Source organism: Scophthalmus maximus, chromosome 13, assembly GCF_022379125.1.
Source record: "Scophthalmus maximus strain ysfricsl-2021 chromosome 13, ASM2237912v1, whole genome shotgun sequence".
Lineage (NCBI taxonomy): Eukaryota > Metazoa > Chordata > Actinopteri > Pleuronectiformes > Scophthalmidae > Scophthalmus > Scophthalmus maximus.
The window spans coordinates 3289934-3310280 of record NC_061527.1 but is presented as its reverse complement, the minus strand read 5'-3'; the positions used below and the strand labels follow the sequence as shown (position 1 = coordinate 3310280).

At 39.3% G+C, this 20347-nt stretch overlaps 1 protein-coding gene across 1 annotated transcript in view; it reads right to left on the bottom strand.

Annotated features, from left to right (window-relative positions):
• LOC118318631 (regulator of G-protein signaling 21-like) overlaps positions 1-20110 on the bottom strand; it is a 132883-nt gene extending 112773 nt beyond the window's left edge. Inside the window, exon 1 of the mRNA XM_035648469.2 lies at positions 19918-20110. The gene's annotated coding sequence lies outside the window, so the exon portion shown is untranslated. The remainder of the gene's footprint in view (positions 1-19917) is intronic.
• Between the last annotated feature and the right edge of the window lie 237 nt (positions 20111-20347).

Sequence of the window (20347 nt, the reverse complement as noted above, 5' to 3'; positions counted from 1 at the left end):
CTTTTTGTCTTACCCCCGTTGAGAGAAAGGTTGTTGGCCTGGCACCATGTGGTCGGGTCAGCCACCCCTCCCCTGTAAGACGATTCATCACCATCCCCAAGGACAACGATCACGGTCGTGTTTTATTATTTTCATATTTTAAAGCTTCATCTGCTCAATGAGGAATAGAAGAGGATGGGGGAAAAAAATACATTATTTGGTAGATATTTTTTTTTAATAAGCACAGAGAATGGCTGATGTGATTGGTTGCCACACAGTGACTTTCTGCCCCTCACCCCTTGCTGCCAGCATAGCTCTCATGGCCTCGCAGAGTGATAGAGAAGGAATGAAAGTTGGTGGCCTCACCTCGTGTCTTCTGTGTTTCAAGGAAAATACTTCTTTGTGCACCAAAGCTGGACTGAAACCACTTAAACTGCACCTAATTAAAAGTTAATATATTGAAATATATGAAAATTCTGTGTACTTTTGGTCATTGCCTTATGACCAAAAGTTTAACCAGGAAGTTGGGAAAAAATCAGATGAACAAATCATTTCAAAGTTGTAATGTTTCTAATGAGCACTCGTATTTCTTAATGTTCTCACAACTTAGCTGCTTGTCCTGATCTCAGATGTGAAGTTGGCGAGTAAAACTTTACAACCACAAATAAAGAAAAGACAGACGGAAACAGTGAAGGAAAAGTAATCCTCATGGTTATAGAAACCTGGGAGAATTTTATCGCATATTTGGGACCAGATGTTTTTAGCAGAGGCACATTTTGTACAGTACAATAAATCCATCTACACCAACACAAATTCTGTTGTTGTTGTTGTTATTCTCCCCCCTACACAGACATCACGCTGTTTCACCCCACATAAGGACTCTCAGTTAAACGCACCGTCTTTACCTTGCTGTCTTTTTGAGAAAGATTGAGAAGTTTCTAGCAATGAAACAAAAGCATGATACAAGTCAATGATGACGAAAAGGGATTCAAGATATCATATTTAATTTTAAAAGATTTTTAAAAAAGAAAGAAAAACCCATTGTCTATATTCAATCTTGCCTTTCAGCTGTCATTGTAATACAAGTATTGTGCTTCAGTCTCTCGTTCAGCTATTCCTGATGACCAGTGTTATAACCGCCAGTTGTGCTTTCAGCAGTGGCTGAGAGCGTATGCACAGAAAGAGATCACCCAAGTGCTGCGTGTCTCCAAGGAGAATACAGTTGTAGGGAATGATTTATTATTTTATTATTTTGGAGTCAGAACACATACAGCATGATGTATGTACACGTACCACCGTGAAAAATCCATCTTTCTGTAGGATTTTGGCAGGACATGGTTATCCGAGCCTGTGCACACCGGTGTGCACACCGCAGGAAGATGTTTCCCATGTCACTCTATATCACTGAAATGTGCAATTACTGATTGCAGCATATCCCACAGCTTTCGCTGGTCTTTTCTGAGAGGAGAGTCGACACGCATGCACACACACACACAAACAAAAAACCTCCAAACACATGCCATAAAAATAAGAACATGATTATTGATGCTTTTTCAAGGGCTGACAGTACAGATGCAGCCAACACAGAAATCCCATTTTCTTATAGACACACTTGCTTGTAACTGTGGATTCTTGCTGCACTGTTGCTCATGGGAAAATTCAAATTTTGTTCTTTTGTCCCTTTCCCCCCCTTCAGCTATAAAAAATGCACAAGAGACAATATGGAAACCAGATGAAGGGAGACCCAAGGTTTGTGTTGTAATGTAAAACAAAATAACTTCTAAAAGTAGTGTTATGACTATTTTAAATTTTCATAAGAAAAAAGAAAACATGGGAAAACAAATTCAATTCCACTGACAATTAATGAATAATCCATGTTTTTTTTCTTTAGTTTTAAACATGCCTTGAAGAGTTATTAACAATGAATGGAGGATGAGTTCCATCAGTTATGTCTTCTGCTGGGCTCTTAGAGAATGTAATTTATGATCATGTTGCATTCAGGAGGATAACATGAGAACAGTACAGTACACAGCATTCAAACACTAATCAGGGGCAATTTGGGGTTCAGTGTCTTGCCTATAAGGACACTTTGTGCCGACATGTCAACTAGAGAAGCCATCGAGCCACTAACCTTCTGAGCCACAACCCCCAAGTTACAGTCCCCTTCCTCTTTCCTACAGACAAAGTTATGTGATTCACAGTTTCAACACTTTTCGACCTTGGATCTTTATGAAACTTCAGTACAAATGATTTAAAACCGTATTAGAAAATATTTGAGTCAAAGGTATATGTTTATGTACTTAAAAAAATGTTAGGATAGATATCAAGAACTCCCACGGTACATTGCACAAAGAAACATCCAATCACTCACCTCAGAATCGTTTTGTATGTGCAAGCGGGTGGAAGTGAAAGACGACAGTGTAAAGAAAACTGAAAAACACAGTGTACACCTGAGGTCAGTTTAGTCGGCTAAAATGTGTCTGTGGCAACAAAGTGCTTTCCGCTTTTTAAAGAATAAACTGAAATTGAAATACAGAATGAAAACAACAACACACCAGCAACAGCTCCTCCATACCATTTAATTCCAGGATACCCAGGCTAGTATAAATAAAGAAACCAGTCATTGAGTGTTAAAGAAAAGACAATATACTATGAGACAACGTTAACTGATGGCTCACACTACCTAACAATGAACAGATTCAGTCAGTTATTATGAGCTCAGCATTACTTTTTGACAAAACAATGTATAATTGAGTGTCATCGGCATAGTCTTCATATGCATTATTGTTCATTTGCATAATTCTACCTTGTGTAAGCATTGGTTGAACGAGAGAAGTCATAGACTTTGAACCTTGTGGAGCTCCAAACATCATGCTAGTTTCTCTGGAATGTAGTTGCTAATGGAAACAAAATATTCCCTGTTTAGCAATCAGGATCCGCTTTATTGAGCACAAACCTTTGTTTCACTCCTCTCTTGTTTCCTCCGTGGTGTTTCAGTTGCTAACCAGCATTGCAATTAGCCATTATTATTATCATTATTTTTCAAGAAACTAAATTTGGCTTTGTCAAGATTAACACTAGAAGAAAAGACAACAGAAATATATTATTAAACTGAGAATTAAGAAGTAGAGATGCAAAGTGGTGGGAATACACAATCACACAATTACAGTATCTAACAAAGAGCTGCAAAGTATTTCTTCTGGTACTAGAAATAGTATGTACTACAAGGATGTCAAAATGTGTCTTGTCAAATCAGGGGCAATCATCCATCATTGAGTGTCAGCAGTCAGAAGTATTTCAAAATGTTATGAGTGTCCACTTGTTCACATCTTCTCTTTAAACATGTACAGTGTATTGTCATTTAACTGAAACTATGTCATTTAATGTGACTTGAGTGAATTGATACAACCCATGAGGCTGATGAAATGTTCCTTAATGTGGATCATTTTCATTGATCCATCCACTGAGTCCGATCAGGCTTTGATGCTGACCGACCGCTCCCCGAGCTTCTTCCAGAGGAGTCTTAATGAGAAGCAAACCGAGAAGTTAAACAACATCCTCAAATTATAAAGTGGCATCTGCCGCAGATATTTAAGATGTGAGGGCTTTAAACATTTACATGCCACTCAGACGCAACACAGTCGGAGAAGTACGGCTGGATGGGGATGTGTCAAACATTTGGGCACTTTGATGAGCTTGATTGATCTGGGCCTCCGAGAGGTTCTGATGTTCTTGGGGACTTTCTGTGCCGAGAGGACGCAGAATACGCAGTCACACAGCATCATGTTCTTTTAGTACTCTCAAAAGTGTTTGTTCTCTCAGTGCTTGGATTCCTCTGTGTAGCAAGTTGATGGAAATGGCACTGTCTTTTTCTGTTTTGAATAGAGATGCCCCTTCTTTTATTGATATTCTGAGTTCAGTATGTTTTGAAAGGCAGACTTTGGTCTTCAGCAGAAAAAGATGCGTTCAGAAATCATTCAAATACATCATGTCAGGGAAAGGGCATCTTGGGTTCCTTACTTTTTCTTGCATTCAGAAAAGGAATTACTTGCAACTCACATTGTTACTTTGGAGATAAAACATCTTTGGTTTTTTATTAATGCACTATCATGAAAGCACACATGCCCACAGAAACGCCGGCGTCTCAGGTCACATATCTGTGAAATATTTTGATATATATTCACTGCTATATATTAGGTGCCTGTGTAGAAGAGGAATAAATGAACCACTTACTCAATGGGACTGAGTTTTCAATAGTCTTTTATCATAAGCGATAAACTAATTGTTAATGCAGAAACATACCCGACTATCAATTCTCTGCTCCTATATATATATATATTTATATATAAACAATCCCCTTGAAAACAATAGGAACATCGAGGCCAACTCCACTGTTTGTGTTGTACACTGAAGAAATCTGGGTTTGAGATCAAAAGATTAATGTGAGACAAGAGTTCAGAATTTTTATTCTTTTTATATTTACATCTGGATGTGTAACTATGAAATGACTGTTGGGCTTCTCCTCTTGTTTTTGACCTGTGAAGACTGCATTTCTGTGCAAAAGGATAAACCAAAATGCAGGGGAGGAAGTTTTTTGAAAAAGCTGTAATTTCCCTCTTATTTAAGTACTTCTCAAGTATTTTACGTCACGACAATTATACACAAAAGACAAAAGTTCTGATTAATTGTGTGAGAAAGCTGCTGATGTGATGAACCACCCGCAGCGACCACATCAGGTGTCCCAAATCACACACACCAGCCATGTTGGGTAATCAACAGGTTCTGGCTAAATGCTAAATTTCTAACAATTTTAATGACTTTTCATGAACTCATAACATTAACATGTGGCCATTCACAACCTTTAAGAATATTAACAGAGATGTTCTTGAATTAATTATTCTATGCAAAATAAAAAGGCAAACATTTTCATTCTCTAATTGTGGCTTATTTTCATATTTACTTTAAATACCCTCAAACAACACACATGCTCTAAATTACAGATTTACCTTCACAGGCTTTGTGTCACAAACTGAACTGCCTCGCTAATGTGCAATTAAAAATGTGATATCAACTCAAAAAAGGGCATGATATGAATGTTCAAACATAGTTTAGTTTACTAGCTTTCTGTTTATGTTTGATTAAGTGTTAAACACGGCAATGCTCACACTTACAAAAGAGGAAATGTTGAGCTCCACAATGTATTATTTAACTCTGATAGATATGCCCTTCACATGACAGCCTTAAGAAAATAAAACGATATTACACTAACCATCATAGCTTGAACACCCAGGTTGTTCATTTTTTTAAAAATTCCCCTTGATGTCAAAATCGGACAGGTTTTTTTCTAATGTTTTATTTTTTTTGCTGTGTGCCGCAGGCTATTTGATTTAATGATGAATGTCATATTTCGTGTTACCTCTGTCTTCTCTGCAAATTCATCAGCAGACTAGTCAAGATGAGGAATGTTGGACACAAGTTGTTTTTCTTTTTTTCTGCTTCAGTTCTTTAATCTGGCAGGTTCTTCCTCCTGTCAGCTTTTGATTTCCTTTCTTTTTCCTTTCTCCTGTCTGTCAAGATATGACACCTTTGTCTTGTACTTCAGAAAGCTACCATCACCAAGGGCTTCAGATATCTGATTCAAGGCCACCAACTGCCCCTATGCTGTCGAAAGCGCTTCCATATTCTCCACAGTGACTTGCCAATTCAGTCAAACTGTGCATAATGGTTTCTTGGAACCGCATATCAAGATTTTTCAGACTTGATGATGCAGCAACATTGAGAAATTCTCCGAATCCTTTCAAGATTGCAGCAACCAGCCTATCTAACAGATTCCTTTCATCTTCTCCACACACCTTTCCACTGACAGTGTCGTGGAAACCGTCAGCCCGGGGTCAAGAGACTGCGTATCTTTTACCAGCAGGTGGTTCACTGGTGCCTCAAGTAGGAGTTTAGCAAGGAGAGTTGAAAAAAAGGCCTTTCTGTCATTTCACCTGTGCCTGAGTTGTCTGATGGATGTTTCTGCCACGAATCCTTCATTCATTTTGCCGACATCCTTGGGGTTGGAATAAGTGACACTGCAGATCAGGAGAAGATTCTGTATGTTGGTGGTTTGGTTCAGGACCTCGTCCTTCATATCCGCGCCATAAGCCCGAGCAATACATTTCAAACGAAATATGAGCTTAATCCTTTTGCAATCCTTGTAGTAAAAAAAAAGAGGGAGTGACCTGCTTTATAATGCTTTCATCTACAGCAATCCACACAGTGAAGTGGATCATATGTGCTTTTCTTTACGTCTTGATATGATCTGCATTTACTGTAGGTTCTGGGAAATCTTCAGCGTATTTCTTCACGTGACCAGGGCAGATGTGTTCCATTTTAGATGTTGACATTCCAAAGTCAACAAAATTTCAACATGAAGGCTTCAACTGCTTGTGGACTTTGTGAAATTTATACATCAACAGCAGTTGATATAAAGGCCAAACTGTGGACAATTTCAAGGACCAGCTCATGATCCAAAACATACAACATCATGACTCTGGGGCGTGCATAGCTGCTTCTCGAACAGATGCACACATTTTTATTGACGATGAAAAATGCTAGCAGCAGAATGAATTTACAGAGGAATATATCCAAACTAATCCAGACGAACATCATCATGCAGCAAGACAATGACCCCAAATCACATTTGGAATTGGAAGGTTTGCGAGTGGCCAAGTCAATCAGTGGACATCAACCTAATAGCGCAGCATTTCACCTCCTCACAAAAAGCCACGACACGATCATCAACTAAACGAGGCGGCGGTAAAAGGCTGGAAAGGTATCGCAAACAAAGACTGCAATAGCTCAGTCATATCAGTGGGTTGCAGGTTAGATGCAAGCAAGAGTGATGCAACCCAATATTAAACGTTGTTTACCTCAGGTCACTTCAAGACTCTCTGCTCCTTTTGCTGACCTAAAAGTGGGGAGGTTTGTTACAGAAGTTGTTTAACACATCTGGATGCAAACACCAATAAAAGATCATTTCATACCCAACCCAAATGTCTACAGTGTAATAAAAAATTTTAAAAAAGGAACTGGCAATTCCAACACTTTTTTTAGGGTACTGTTAATACACTGATGAAATCTCTCTTCTTTTCCCACTTTGATTTAGTTGCATTGAGTTTCAATTTTGTGTACTCCATCTTGTGTGGCTGACATCTTCAGTAATTTGAAGAAAGAAAAGCAATCCAGGAAATTGCCAGGAGAATTTCTTGATCAGCTTCTACTCTGTTGCACAATCTGTTAGTCGAAATAATTGGCTTTACAATTCAAGCCTTGATTACAACACTATGTGTTTACTATTTAATATTACCAGTGCGCATCTGACGAGAATGACCAGGGGAGATGCAGGATGCTCCAGAGAGATTTTGCTGAAGATGAGAGGTACATCATTTAATTCGAAACTGACAGAATCTCATTTATAATTAAAACTCATGTTTGCAGTTGTATAAAATAAAAGAGAGGCAATTTTACTACCAACTTGAAGTTGAGCTGAATTGAGCTATTCACCTTGAGTTACCTCCTAATTCCAATTCATGTCCATGTGCAACAGCCGATTCTAGCTTAAGAAAAAGTGAGAGGCTCGGAGTTGAGATGGGGACAACGGAAGAGGTGTTAAAGATGTGTTTACTTCAGGGAAATATTGAGTTAGACTAATTTCTTAAATTTAAGCTTTGAGTTTATCCAACAAATTCTCTACGTCTGTTAACTTAGCACAATAACAACAAAAAAAGTTTTTTTACAGGATAACAACTCATATTTTTTAGACGAAAATCACTGCTGTTCCCACTGGGAATTTTCAGTTTATAAATCAGTGTTACTTTGAGCCTTGAGGAAAAAAATGTATTCAGCTATATCCAGAGACATGATCTCCATCATCATCCATATGACTCAGGTGGCTTACACAAAGATGTTGCTGGAATATTTGTTAAAGTTTACCCTTTTTTTTCTCTTCAATTAAGACTAGAGGAAATACCATTACCGTAATAAAATTACAGATAAAGGTATCAAGGTTCAATAAGAATTGTTGAGTAACTATCCCATTTAGTATTTGTCAACAGAACTCATGGTTAATGGTTTTTAAAATGAAAATCAAACAATTAAAACTTGAATCCGACAGACATGATTTAGTATAACTATATTTATTTGTAATAAATCAAACATAAAGGTTCTGAGGTCTCTCAGGCTCCCCGACTTCCATCGTATAAACATATTTCAGAAGTTTCTAAGCCTGAACAACTTTCCGTAAAGTTTTTTAATAACTTTTTCTTTATCAAAATCTGATTATATTTCATAAATAAACATCATTGCTGCATAATGGGGTGATTATAATCTCTATATCAGTCATCAGTAATAAAATGCAATCATAATAAGGCAGGTCATTTACAAACAAATCACTTTTGATTGACAGATTAAGTGTCTCCATATACCTCACTTAATGTTTATCGCTTTATTTCTAAAAATAATGGTGTATGGAATTTTGCATGCAATTCATTCTGCTTAATGAAATCATTATGGAAGCTTGTATAAGAATTCATTTAATAAAACTTATTGACTTTACTCCCACCAGTTTTGCATTTAACTGTCAAGATCTCCCCAGCCGCGGCACTTTCACCAGAGCCATCGGGAATCTAACTCGAGATAACTTTCATTTTCAATTTGTATTTTGATTGAAAAACAATCAAAATCTTTTTGGGGAACATGACATATGACAGAAATGTCAATCAATGTGAGGAAATATCTTCGACTAATTCAATTTAGACCTCCAGATTCCTATGATATCTTTGCAGGAGTGATTTAATTTGATGAAACTCTGGTGACATTGGTCCAATATCCTCGCTGTACTGTAAGCCACACTGTAATGCGGACCTGTTTGACAGTCCACCGGTGTATTGTGTGCTGGGTCTTGGCAGATGCATGAGATGGTGGAGGGCTCTCAGTGAGGTGATTAATCAAAGATGACATTTGGATGGAAATGAGCTAAGTTGGAGGGCTCATCTCAGTAATAACAGAGCGCTGCAGAGCCATTGTCCAATATACAGAATTTAACTTGCATAAAATATTGCAGCGCCGCCATAACTGCCCCATATCAGACGTAATGTAACAGAATCATTAGTCCAAATAGCTTTTGGCTATATTAAAAGGTATATGCAATAAACCAATTAAATAGTTCAAATTTGGTTTTGAAACTCATACCTTATTATTAGATAATTTAATTTTCTTTCCTATTGATACTGAAATGGAAAAGGAGCAGTTTCCTAAATCAATTACTCAACTAACTTTACAAACTAATGACCAACAATAGATATGGATCTATGCATTAGCTTTTCCAAGTTTCAATTTCCAAAGAGGAAAAGAAAAGACTATAAACAGTAGAGAACTTTTTAATACTATATAAATAATAAGGCAATATATAGGGGTTTGCCAAAAAACTTCTTGTGGCCCCCATTAGTGGATAACATGAGAACAGATGGGCGTGTATAAAAGCAACTACTGAAATCTCATGAAAACACCTCAGCCATCCCCCTGACAGAAGAGCTAATTCCATCCGCTGGCCAAAGTGAAACTGAAAGTGCTGAAAATATTTATTTCCAGGGTCAATAATTAAATCTAATAGTAATAGTAAAAAAAAATAATTGCTTGTAACTGACTGTTCCTTGTTTTTAGCCAGTATAACATTTATAGTCAGTGTACCTCTTTATTTTGATCTGTTGAAATCTTCTTTTTAAATTCAGATTTGACTGGACAATGCACTGCGCTGAAAGAAATCCTTGTCCAGAGGACCTTTTTTAACGTAGCCTGCTGCCTCCGACAGGCAGTCCCTGGCGGCCACACAGAGGGATTTGGAATCTAAAACACAGAAGAATAGCGATCACGATGCTTAAAAAGTTAAGATGAAGCAGAGTTTAGGTGCAAAGGTGCAGGCACTGCTTGCTTGCCTGCTTTTTTTGGGGGAGATTGAATTTGTTTCATCACGATAGGCCGAAGGATATGATTAATTTCAAATCCACTTTCCACTTCACTTCATTACCACTTGCTGGGGAGGCTATTCCGCAGAGTGACTGTGGGTCAGAGTCACTGTGGCGCTGATGTGAGGAGGTTATGTGTTTGGCTCTGCATGTAAAGCGATGTTCAACTGAAAGGGAATCCACCCAGAACTTTCAATGAAAGTAAAGGGTTAACAATGACACTCTTGTGCTACACATATGGAGAATTATCATGTACAGTAGCCTTATCGCCAGGCAGAATGTTAACAATGGATTCTGCCAAACGTTGGATTACAGCTTGTTTGAATGTTCTACTTGAATATTCATTTTCCACAATATCAGCCCATGACAATTATGGTCATATGCAAATAAACTACTGCCATTGACACTGTAGTATTTATATATATTCTCCATGTGCAATTATTGCTGCTGCCCTGTATATAGTATTTATATTTTATAGGTTATATTTTGTACATACCTTTTGCTTTAAAAAAAAAATCTATATTCTGCTGTCCACTTTGCTGCTGTAATCCCCAAATGTCCTCGTTGTGGGGAATGAACAAAGGGATATCTTATCTTATCTTATTAGGGAAAGATAACAACATGGTTATTAAATGTTGGCGCTTAGTTTCAGTAAAATATAAACATCATATCATAAAGAATGAAACATGGCTATGGCTAGAAATGAGTTGAAAATAAAAAATAAAAAAGCTCAAGTCTCTCAGGTGAACATCCAACGTGCTGCGCATGCTGTACATCCATCTCCCTGACCTGCAGACCCTTCTCTGTTTTACTCCCCAGATGAAGGAAACAGGACCTATTTTCAGCCCCGGTACTGAACCTCAGATGTGCAGTAGATCAGACACTAAAACAAATCTTAACGGATGATGGTGCTGGAGTGTATCTCAAGTTACTATTTCATATACTGAGATCTTGGACCTATAATGACTTTAGTAAAGCATGATATAGACCGGACTGCATCTTCAGAGGTTCAATTTGATGATTCCAACATAAAAAGCAAAAACCAGCAAATCAGTCAAAGCCTCAGAGGGAGACCCAGGAATATATTGTGTTTAAGGAATACACAGAGAGTTTTACGTCAACACCACATCGTTTATTCAACCTAATACTCATAATGGCCTTCGTCTGTCTGATCCGTTTGGGAGCAGGTTTTTGTTCCAGAATTAAAATGATTTTCTGAGTGTTAAAGCTGAATGAAATTCACTCTATTTACAAGCAATTCATGATACACATATGTAAGATGAGCGCCAAGTATTTCCAGAGAAACTCTGCATTTTTGTTCAGATGAGAAAATGGGAGGAAGAACAGGCAAATGTTTCCGGGTTGTGATTATCTGAGGTAAGCACAAATTATCCTTGCAGCGATAACTCGCATGAGTAACGTAACGTAATTTTTGAACACTGTATAAGTTCGAATACAATATCCATAATGCTCTAGTCAGTTTCAAGACAACAACTATGCGGGCCACTTTATTGTACATTCTGCCAAATGTACAGGGCATATAGATGAAATGTAGTCGGGTAAAGCTACTAAACAAAACAACAAAGGGTTTAAAATATTTAATATTTAAGTTATTCGTCAGGGGACGATAATCAATTTAGTGAAAATAGGGACGAAAGATGTGCACATGTGGTCAATCACAAGAAGTGAGTAATTAACAGCAGTTTTAAAGTACTATAAATTTCAGGTGAAGTGTAAATTTACTTGTTCACACTCGACCAAAACAAATTTCCTTTCCTGACTTTTTATTGTAGCCAGCCTCAGAATATGATCATTAGGTGAAAATGCGGTTGGCCAGTTTACTGCTTGTGATATTGTTTTTTTGCAGGAGGAATAATATTGTTTACAATATGTGTGTTTCCAAAAATACAATAATGAGCATTTCGGGGTTCATGCTCGGTTCACCAACTTTTGACTTGTCATTTATACGATGCTGGTAGCCAACTTAGTTGGAATGAACAACCCTCACATGAAAAGGAAATTAATATTTTTTAAACTACTAATGTACATTCTAGTGAGATTTCGTTGTTTGCAATAAAACAGACCAATTATTATTTTTTTTTTTTGCTTTCAAGTTTTGAGTAATTTTGTTAGGGTCGATTAGTTTCACCCATCACCAGTCCACAGCTCTGTGTCGAGGCAAACATGTGGCAGTTTCTTGATTGATGGTGTATAGCATATGCACAGCCATATTACTGTTGTGACAGCTGGCACAGTGCGAGTAATTGCTTGCCTCTGTGTCTTCTTTTATGCATAATTGGAGTATTTCTTTGTCAACAGGGTTCACTTTGCTCCCCCTTTTGAGTGTGTGTTTGTGTGTGTGCAGACAGATGTGTTTGATAAAGGGTAGATGTGTGTGTGTGTGTGTGTTTGTGTGGGTGGGTGTTCTGTCAGTGCAGAATACATTAAACCAACAGATTGTTCTGAGGTGTAACATTATTATTTAATGAAGCGATCTGCTGCTGTTCTGTGGCGTTTCACTAATGATGTAATTCCCCAAAAATAATGCAATTTTGAAGCTGGGAAGACATCTGCTTTCTGCATATGCATGCTATGCCTTATGATTCATTTATGCAATACATATGAACATATACAATACGGACCTTTTATGTGAATGGAAAGAGATGAGATGGTGCCTGTGTGAGATGTGAGATTACTTTCATAGAATTTTAATCCCACAAAATGTCATTAGAAATCAGAAAGAATTGCATTCCCACGAATGCCTTGGAGAATTGAATATACATTACACAATTATGAACACATAACCTGAGGCCAAAGGAAATATGGAAACACTCAAGTTTTCACTCTCACTGAAAATTTGCGTGCACGACTGTGTTTGATTTTTACGTGGGAGACGTCTGGCCACTAAAAACAGATGCTAACCGCAGCCGCTATAATGAAACTTCACCTGTTTTGATTTCCTATTTAAGCACCAATAGCGGCAGTGGAGGCTCCCTGTGCTTGATCGCCTCATTAAAGAGCCATAAAGCAGTTTGACACTCACAGGATGCCAATCCATCACAGCAAGGCCACTTCTGATGAGGGTGGGGGGGGGACCTCTGGGGGAGGCAGGCTGCAATGGCTCGGAGGAAGAAAAAAAGTCCATGTCAAACTGAGCTGTCGTCTGGTGAGCCGAGATGCCAACACCCCTGAGGCGCCGGAGCTGGATCCAAATCCAGTAGCCGACTAATACATCCCACAACCTCGTGAGCGAGGCAATTAGCAGTAGCCCCCGTGGATAGCACATTCCTCTCCCAGTGATTATTTTGCTCATCCCCACCTCCTCCTCTTCTCCTTCTCTTTCGTTCCGTCTTCACTTCTCTTGAAATTCCGTCTGCTCGCTTGCCAGTCGGTCCAGTGCGCGCAATCCAGCCATCAACACATTTCAGCGAAAGCACTGGTTCTCTGCCCGAGCACAGTTGTCGGCCCCGTTGTTGAAAGAAAAAAATGAAAATGCCAACGTTCCTCATTACTCTAATTAACTCCGCGGGAAAATAATAAGGAATAAATTGTCATTTGGGAGGCCAATTAAAACAATTGAAAGCTAATCTATACAGTGGGGGGAAATAACTTTTGTAATTAAATTGTCATCATCTCATCATTGTATGCAACACAGAGCAAGGTGGGCTAGCCAAAAACGTATTATATATTATATACTGTATATATCTATATGTGTGTGTGTGTGTGTGCGCGTGGAACTCTAGAAAAACAATAGAACATGACATCATTGTTGTAACAGTTGAAATGTTGAGAGTTAATGAAAAGACAAAAGAAATTATTTGTAATTGACATTTAAGGTGAAATACTGTCACTCCAGATTATCCTTTTTTTTTAACTATAACAGGCAGAACATTATTTTTCCTGCTGCTGTTTCTTTCCCACTATAATAACCACAAATACTACTTTTAACCCTAAAATAATCCGTGGGCAGTGAACAAAACGAGCAATTGCAAAGTGCAGATCTGTGATTAGTGAAGAAAATATGACATTGTAACATCAGGGTTGCTTCATGCATTGTGATATATTTTCATTAAAACCTGTCCTGCACTTAAAAAATAAATCTATTTCTGAAATGATCATGGGACGAATGACTGATGTCACTCATTTGCGACAAACACATTTGCGGCGGTATGGGATTTTGCTGCCACTTTATGTCATTGATTTGCTTCACATGCATTTACAATGTGGTTCTGTCTCCCACGGCACTGATCAACCTTCGATCAGCAAAACGAGGCAGACGGACAAAGTTAACAAGCAGCTGGTGAACACAGCCGAGCGTCCAACACGCTAAAAATCCATTTAATAATTGGTGGTCAAACCGGACATAAAAACGAGAGCAAATATTGGGATTCCATTTGGCAGGTGGCCAGAAATACAGCTTCGAAAATGAATGCTAATGTGTGTGTGTTGGATATGAAAGTATAGCCAAGTGCTTGCTAGCATATTAATCAGAGCAAATTTACAAGCCACAGCGACATGTGTAGGTTTTGTGTCTTGTAGATTGTGTTATTGTTTCATTGCCCTCTAGTGGCCCGAGATGCACTAACAAAGCTTTAAGACATTTTTTTACCCCTCAACAAAATAAATAATAATATCGTAAGAACATTCACAAAGCAGTCAAAGTTTAAGTGTAATATATTATATTATGCCTGCAGCATCTAACCCATGAAATATCTGCTTCCCATCGAGATGTGATTTATGAGCGAGGTTTCCATTCCATCGGGTCAATGGAAAGAAAAACACTCATGTCCCTGGGGACAATATTTTCATATCACCTTATGACAGTGCGTCATCAGAAACCCCCTGACCAAAAAGCATACATTTTATCCGCACTATAATGACATACCTTGGCCTATAGGCCTCACCGTTTCACCGAAACCTATAATGTAAAATGATTTCTGTCAATATATTGGGATAGGGCTGAAATGCTAATAATGTCATTGGATGTAGTCTATTCAAAAACATAAATAAATTCAAATAGTTTGTTTTGTTATTCCTGTCCAGTTGACAATGTCATTGCTGTCAAGCGACATTTTCACATCAAATCAACAGCGGCGGCGGTGACAGCTAAACAAATGGAGAACGAGCCGCTCCACGCCTCCGCTGCAGCGGGAAACGCAGTGGACATTATGGATCGCAGCTAACCCCGGCGTTTCCCGTAATAAATCCCCCCCCCCCCCCATCTCAGACATGTTCTGTGCGAAAATGTCACAGAACCTGAGGGACGTGTGGTAAATAAGCCATCCACACTGACACGGCAGGATGGCAGGCGGCTTGGAAAAACAAAAGAGTGCCCTTTTTTTTTCCTCCCCCCCTCCTCCTCCCCGGGGGCCTGCACATGCTGTGATATTAATAAGTGTCCTTCATCATTTCCCACAGTGGAATCTTGTTAACCTATGCACCGCACTTAATCAATCCTGAGGAAAACAAACTGTGTCACCAACCAGGTGCCTTCGCTTAAAAAGGCCAAGGCTAATAAATAAATAAGAAATAAGAAAAATCTCTGCCTTTACTTGGTTTTCTCAACAACTCCTCATCCCATCATCTTCAAATTTCATGGGTGTATTGCTGCTGACAGACTTTTGAATTTTTCAGAGTAGTAGTTCTTCTATCTGTCTTTCTATCTATAACAGCAGGGGCGATAAAACTAACACTGGCTTTTATTTAGGTTCTGGTGCATGCCGACTTACTTTAGAGAGCGACTTCTTGTGGCTCTTGATTTATTATTTACTCCTACATTTAATTTGATAGTATGATCTAAGATGTGGATTTTCTCCTCACGCTTTTGTTGTTGGGTTCTCCTTTTGAAATCTGTTGTGCAGGAAGTTTCTACAACAACGCAGATTAGATTGAATAAATGCATTTGAAATTAACAGAGGCCCAAGTCTGCTTCTGAAAATACGGCAGGACGTGGGTCATTGCACCCAGCTCCAGGGGAACATATCTCACCAAAGCATAGATTCTGTATTAAAAAAAGAAAGGAGGAAAAGAAAAAGGAGGACGAGCATCGGTTCCTTTTGACTGAACACACTGTGATATATTCATCAACACTGCTGAAACCATGCAAGCAAGGCCACATATGGTTTAGCCGTTCTATCCTCGGCGAGGCAGACAGTGCCCCTCTTGTCGAATTCATCTGTCAATGCTGTTGGGGAGGAGGAGATAAGAAGCGGAGCGACCCCCACGGGGGAATCAGTCCAAGTCATATCGATCACTCTTTCCCCTTCATTTTCAGCAGGATGGTTAAAAATGATTATGGGGTTCCGGAACCGAAGTTAATTCCCGGGGACCGGCTCTCTATAACAAGAGTGTGACATAATCGATGCAAATGATCTCGCACTCCTGTGCCGTCACATCCAGCCTCGCCTCATAGGCAGAGGCTTAATCAAGGATTATCTGTCATTGTTTAAGATTGGCATTACAGCTGTCTGCAAACGACCTTACACGGTGCGTCCCGGTAGAGTGTCACCCTCTGTGCTTCTTCTTCTCTTTTTTTTTCCTTCCACCCTCTCGAAAGACACAGACAGGGTGTGAGCTTGTTGATATGTGTTAGCTGGGAATGTTTTTGTTTTTTACATTATTTCAACTAGAGCTGCAACTAACGATTATTTTCATTATCGATTAGTCTGCCGATTATTTTCTCGCTCGCTCGATTAGTTCATCGGTCCATAGAATGTCATAAACCTGTTTCCCAAACCCCAAGATGATGTTTTCTCCCAAAAAAACAAAGATATTCAGTTTACTGTCACAGAAGCGCAAAGAAACCAGGAAATGTTCACATTCAAGAAGCTGAAATCAGAGAATTTTGTCATTTTTTTCCATAAAAACTACTTGAACCGATGAATCGATTATCAAAATAGTTTTTTGATTAATTCAGTAGTCGATTTACTAATCGATTAATCGATTAACTGTTACAGCCCTAATTTTGACATTATATATGTTTTTAAAAAAACTGAGAGAACGCAGACTCTCTGCCAAGACTGAGCAATCCCCCCCTTGCAATGGTGAAGAATTTCTGGATTCAGATCCGGATCCCTCCCAAAATTTTATTACAGTACCATGGCTGAGACTGGTCTTTGATTTTTTTTCTTTTTGTTAATTCATGGAAATCCACCCATAACATTTGAGTAAGCCCGCAAACAAACATCATCAATTCAATAACCTCCTTGGTGGAGGTAATCACGTATCATTACATGATTAATTGATCTGACAGGGTTTCCCAGAGAGAGTCAGTGAGGTTGGAGGTAATACGAGCCATTGACTGAACTGCCAAGATTACTGGGATCGTTTTTTTCTTTCGCCACTTGATATAATGAGACTTTTAAAAGTTTTTGATTAAAAGAGAACTATGTCTTCTGATCTCCAGTGAAATGAACAGAACATACTACACTGCGCCACACAGGAACTAGTCAATTATTAATGCAGAACAATAAAATAAAGCACAACTGGAGTGGTGTGGCATATTTTGGACAATTAGGCTTGTTTGAAACAGGCAACAGACAACTTATGTTCCCCCTTGTGGTTCCAGGTGGTGTACTGTTTGGTCACTGTCGTAAACACGTAGCAGTAGCGAGACGTCGGTAAGGACGTGGGTACTTTTCCACAGAGCTCCTGAGGAAGGTGTCAACAGATAACGAAGGAGAAGAAAGAAGTTTCTACACTGAAGCTCCTACTTTGTTTTCTGGCTCATAGCGTTAACTAACTGCAGCGTTAGCATCCTGGCTAACTCAATGCCAGTAGCCTGGCTACTGTCCAAAGCAGAAAAAAAAACATAAAATAAATCCCAATTTGAACAAATTGACCTTGAGTTTAACGTCCAGTACCATTGTGGTGGATGTGTCACTTACTGGTTTAGTAGAAAGAAGAAGGCAAATTACACGTCGCTTTCAAGGCCTCTCAGGTCCCGGGAGCTCTCTCCACGGAGTGAACACTGGTTCAAGGTTCAATGTTGTTTTTATCCCTTTTTCTATCACTCTGCTTTTGTAACTTCGTCAACAGGATTCTTTTTCTCTTGCCAGGTTCAGATGTTTTTGTCAATTTGGCGGTTCCACCGTCGGTATTTAAATCACTCAGGATGGATAGCGGGAGAAGACCACGTCTCTTCTTTGTTTTGGCGAGCACAATGGGTGACGCAGTTTCTTTGTGCCGTAAATCGAGTCGTCTTTTTCCCACGAATCTGCATCCCATTGGCCAAGAGAGTAATATGGTGAAAGCAAGGGGCCTATAGGGAACCAACATGAGCTTCTATCGCCATTACATTGTGCAATCAGTTTTTACATCATAATAAAAAGTTTCAGTCGTCTATTTCCACTTTAAAGAAGATATTTTCACGTCACGGAATTAACAGCCTGGTTCCTTATAAACTTAAAGCCCCAGTGTGAAATTTTTACAAATTTCTGGCAGCATCTGGTGCTAAAGTTGCAAACCGCAACCAACTGAGCACCGGACAGGGACACTTTATGGTGGTGCACCGCTAATTCCCAATCCGCTGTATTCTGGACATTTTTTTTGCAACAACCGTATTCAACACGACGTAGCAAACATGGAGACTCACACGGAGGTCGGGTAACTTTATTTAGCTCATTCAAAGTTGACGAAAAAACATTGGTTCTTTGTTGCAGGTGATTATACGTTCTTCTAAATATTACACACTGTAGCTTTAAAGATGATTCAACTCCAATCATACTATGACATCGTGGAAACATGTTCAGTTTTCCGCCAACATTATCGGTAACACTGTGCAGCGGTGTTTGAATTGTGCTCTCCATTACTCCACACCTGCTGCTGTTATGCACTGTATCGACAGAGGGTTTATAGCGCGGAGGTGGCATTTTCACTAGGTGGCCTTGAGTCACTGTGATAATGACTTGACAAAGTCAGAGGAAAGGCAGAGCGAGGGAATGTGTCGGTGACAACCGAGCAGTAAAAAAAATGCAATTGCAGTGCAGATCTGTGCAAATATTTGACTAATCATCTGACTGAGGGTGAATGAAAGTCACAGACAGGAAAAAAAAATATTTATATCCAATGGCCACTGCAGCCAACTTTCTCTTTCTTACCTTCTAAAGTAGGACTACATGTGTTTTTTCCCCACGGGAGCTGCTGTGCTCACTTTGTTCATCACCCATTGATCAACACAAGAAAATACTTTTTTTTTTTTTTTTTTTTTTTACTTCAATCAGTCTGTCTACGGCAGTGAGAGAAACGACCAAAATATTTCCTTGAAAAAATTCAGTAATTTTTCTACGTTTTTTCTGCACTGTAAATCAGTCAGGGGCAACAGAAGATTGAAGGAAGGAAAAAAATGATATATATATATAAAAGAGGAGATGAGTTATATTGTTACGGACAAACCTCTAAATATTTTCTACCACATGTCACGCTTTTTTTAAATGGCTCATTGTGCAAAGAAAATGAGAAAATATCAAAAATACATTGAAGAGAAAGCCCTCGGGTGAATATCATAAATAGTCCGCTTCAGTTTTCAGAGTGAAGGTTGATTCTTAAGATGGCAGCTTAGCAACCAACAAACAAAATGAATCATCACAGATCTGTTTGGTCTCTAAGGAAACTCTGCAGCTAATACAGGGAGCAGCAGCAGCAGCAGCAGCAGCAGCAGCAACAGCAACAGCAACAACAACAGCAACAACAAAAACAACAACAACAACAACAACAACAACACTAATCATTTCCTATAATAAGTTTTCGCGGGCAAACAAACGTTTGTGGCGAGCTGCCCTACGTAAGGACACGCCCCCCTGATGACGCAGCCCCTCCGAGTCTGATGACTGGCCGGATTTTTTTTTTTTTAAATTTTTAAAGGGAAAATGGCGCGAACTCACACACCCAGGAAGTAGTCAGCCCGTCCCGGTGTCGCTAGCTTGTGTCTTACCTGGCACCGCCTCGCCCAGTCCGCTCGTTGTACGTCAGGTTCCGCCGCCCCCTTTCCAGCGTTACCGGATCCAGGTTATATCCACATCGTCACCCCCCGACCCTCCGTCCGGTCACGGGGAGTCTGCCGCTGCCGCCGCCGCCGCCGCCGCCGCCGCTCGTCTTCCGGGAAGTTGAGGTAACACCGGTAGAGCCGGCGCACACAACATAGCTGCAATTAACCGGACAGGAGGTACCACTCTTGTTGATTTCTGGGCGACTTAAAAACGGACCTACGTTATATCATAACGCCCGTTGGAAAGACTTAATGTATAAAGACTAAATGTGACTCAGGGGTTGGGGAACAGTCTTCTTTTGTGCAGTTTGAACGTTTGTATAATACACAGCATTGAAACTGTATTGCATTATATGTTTGTTTTTCTGGCACTACA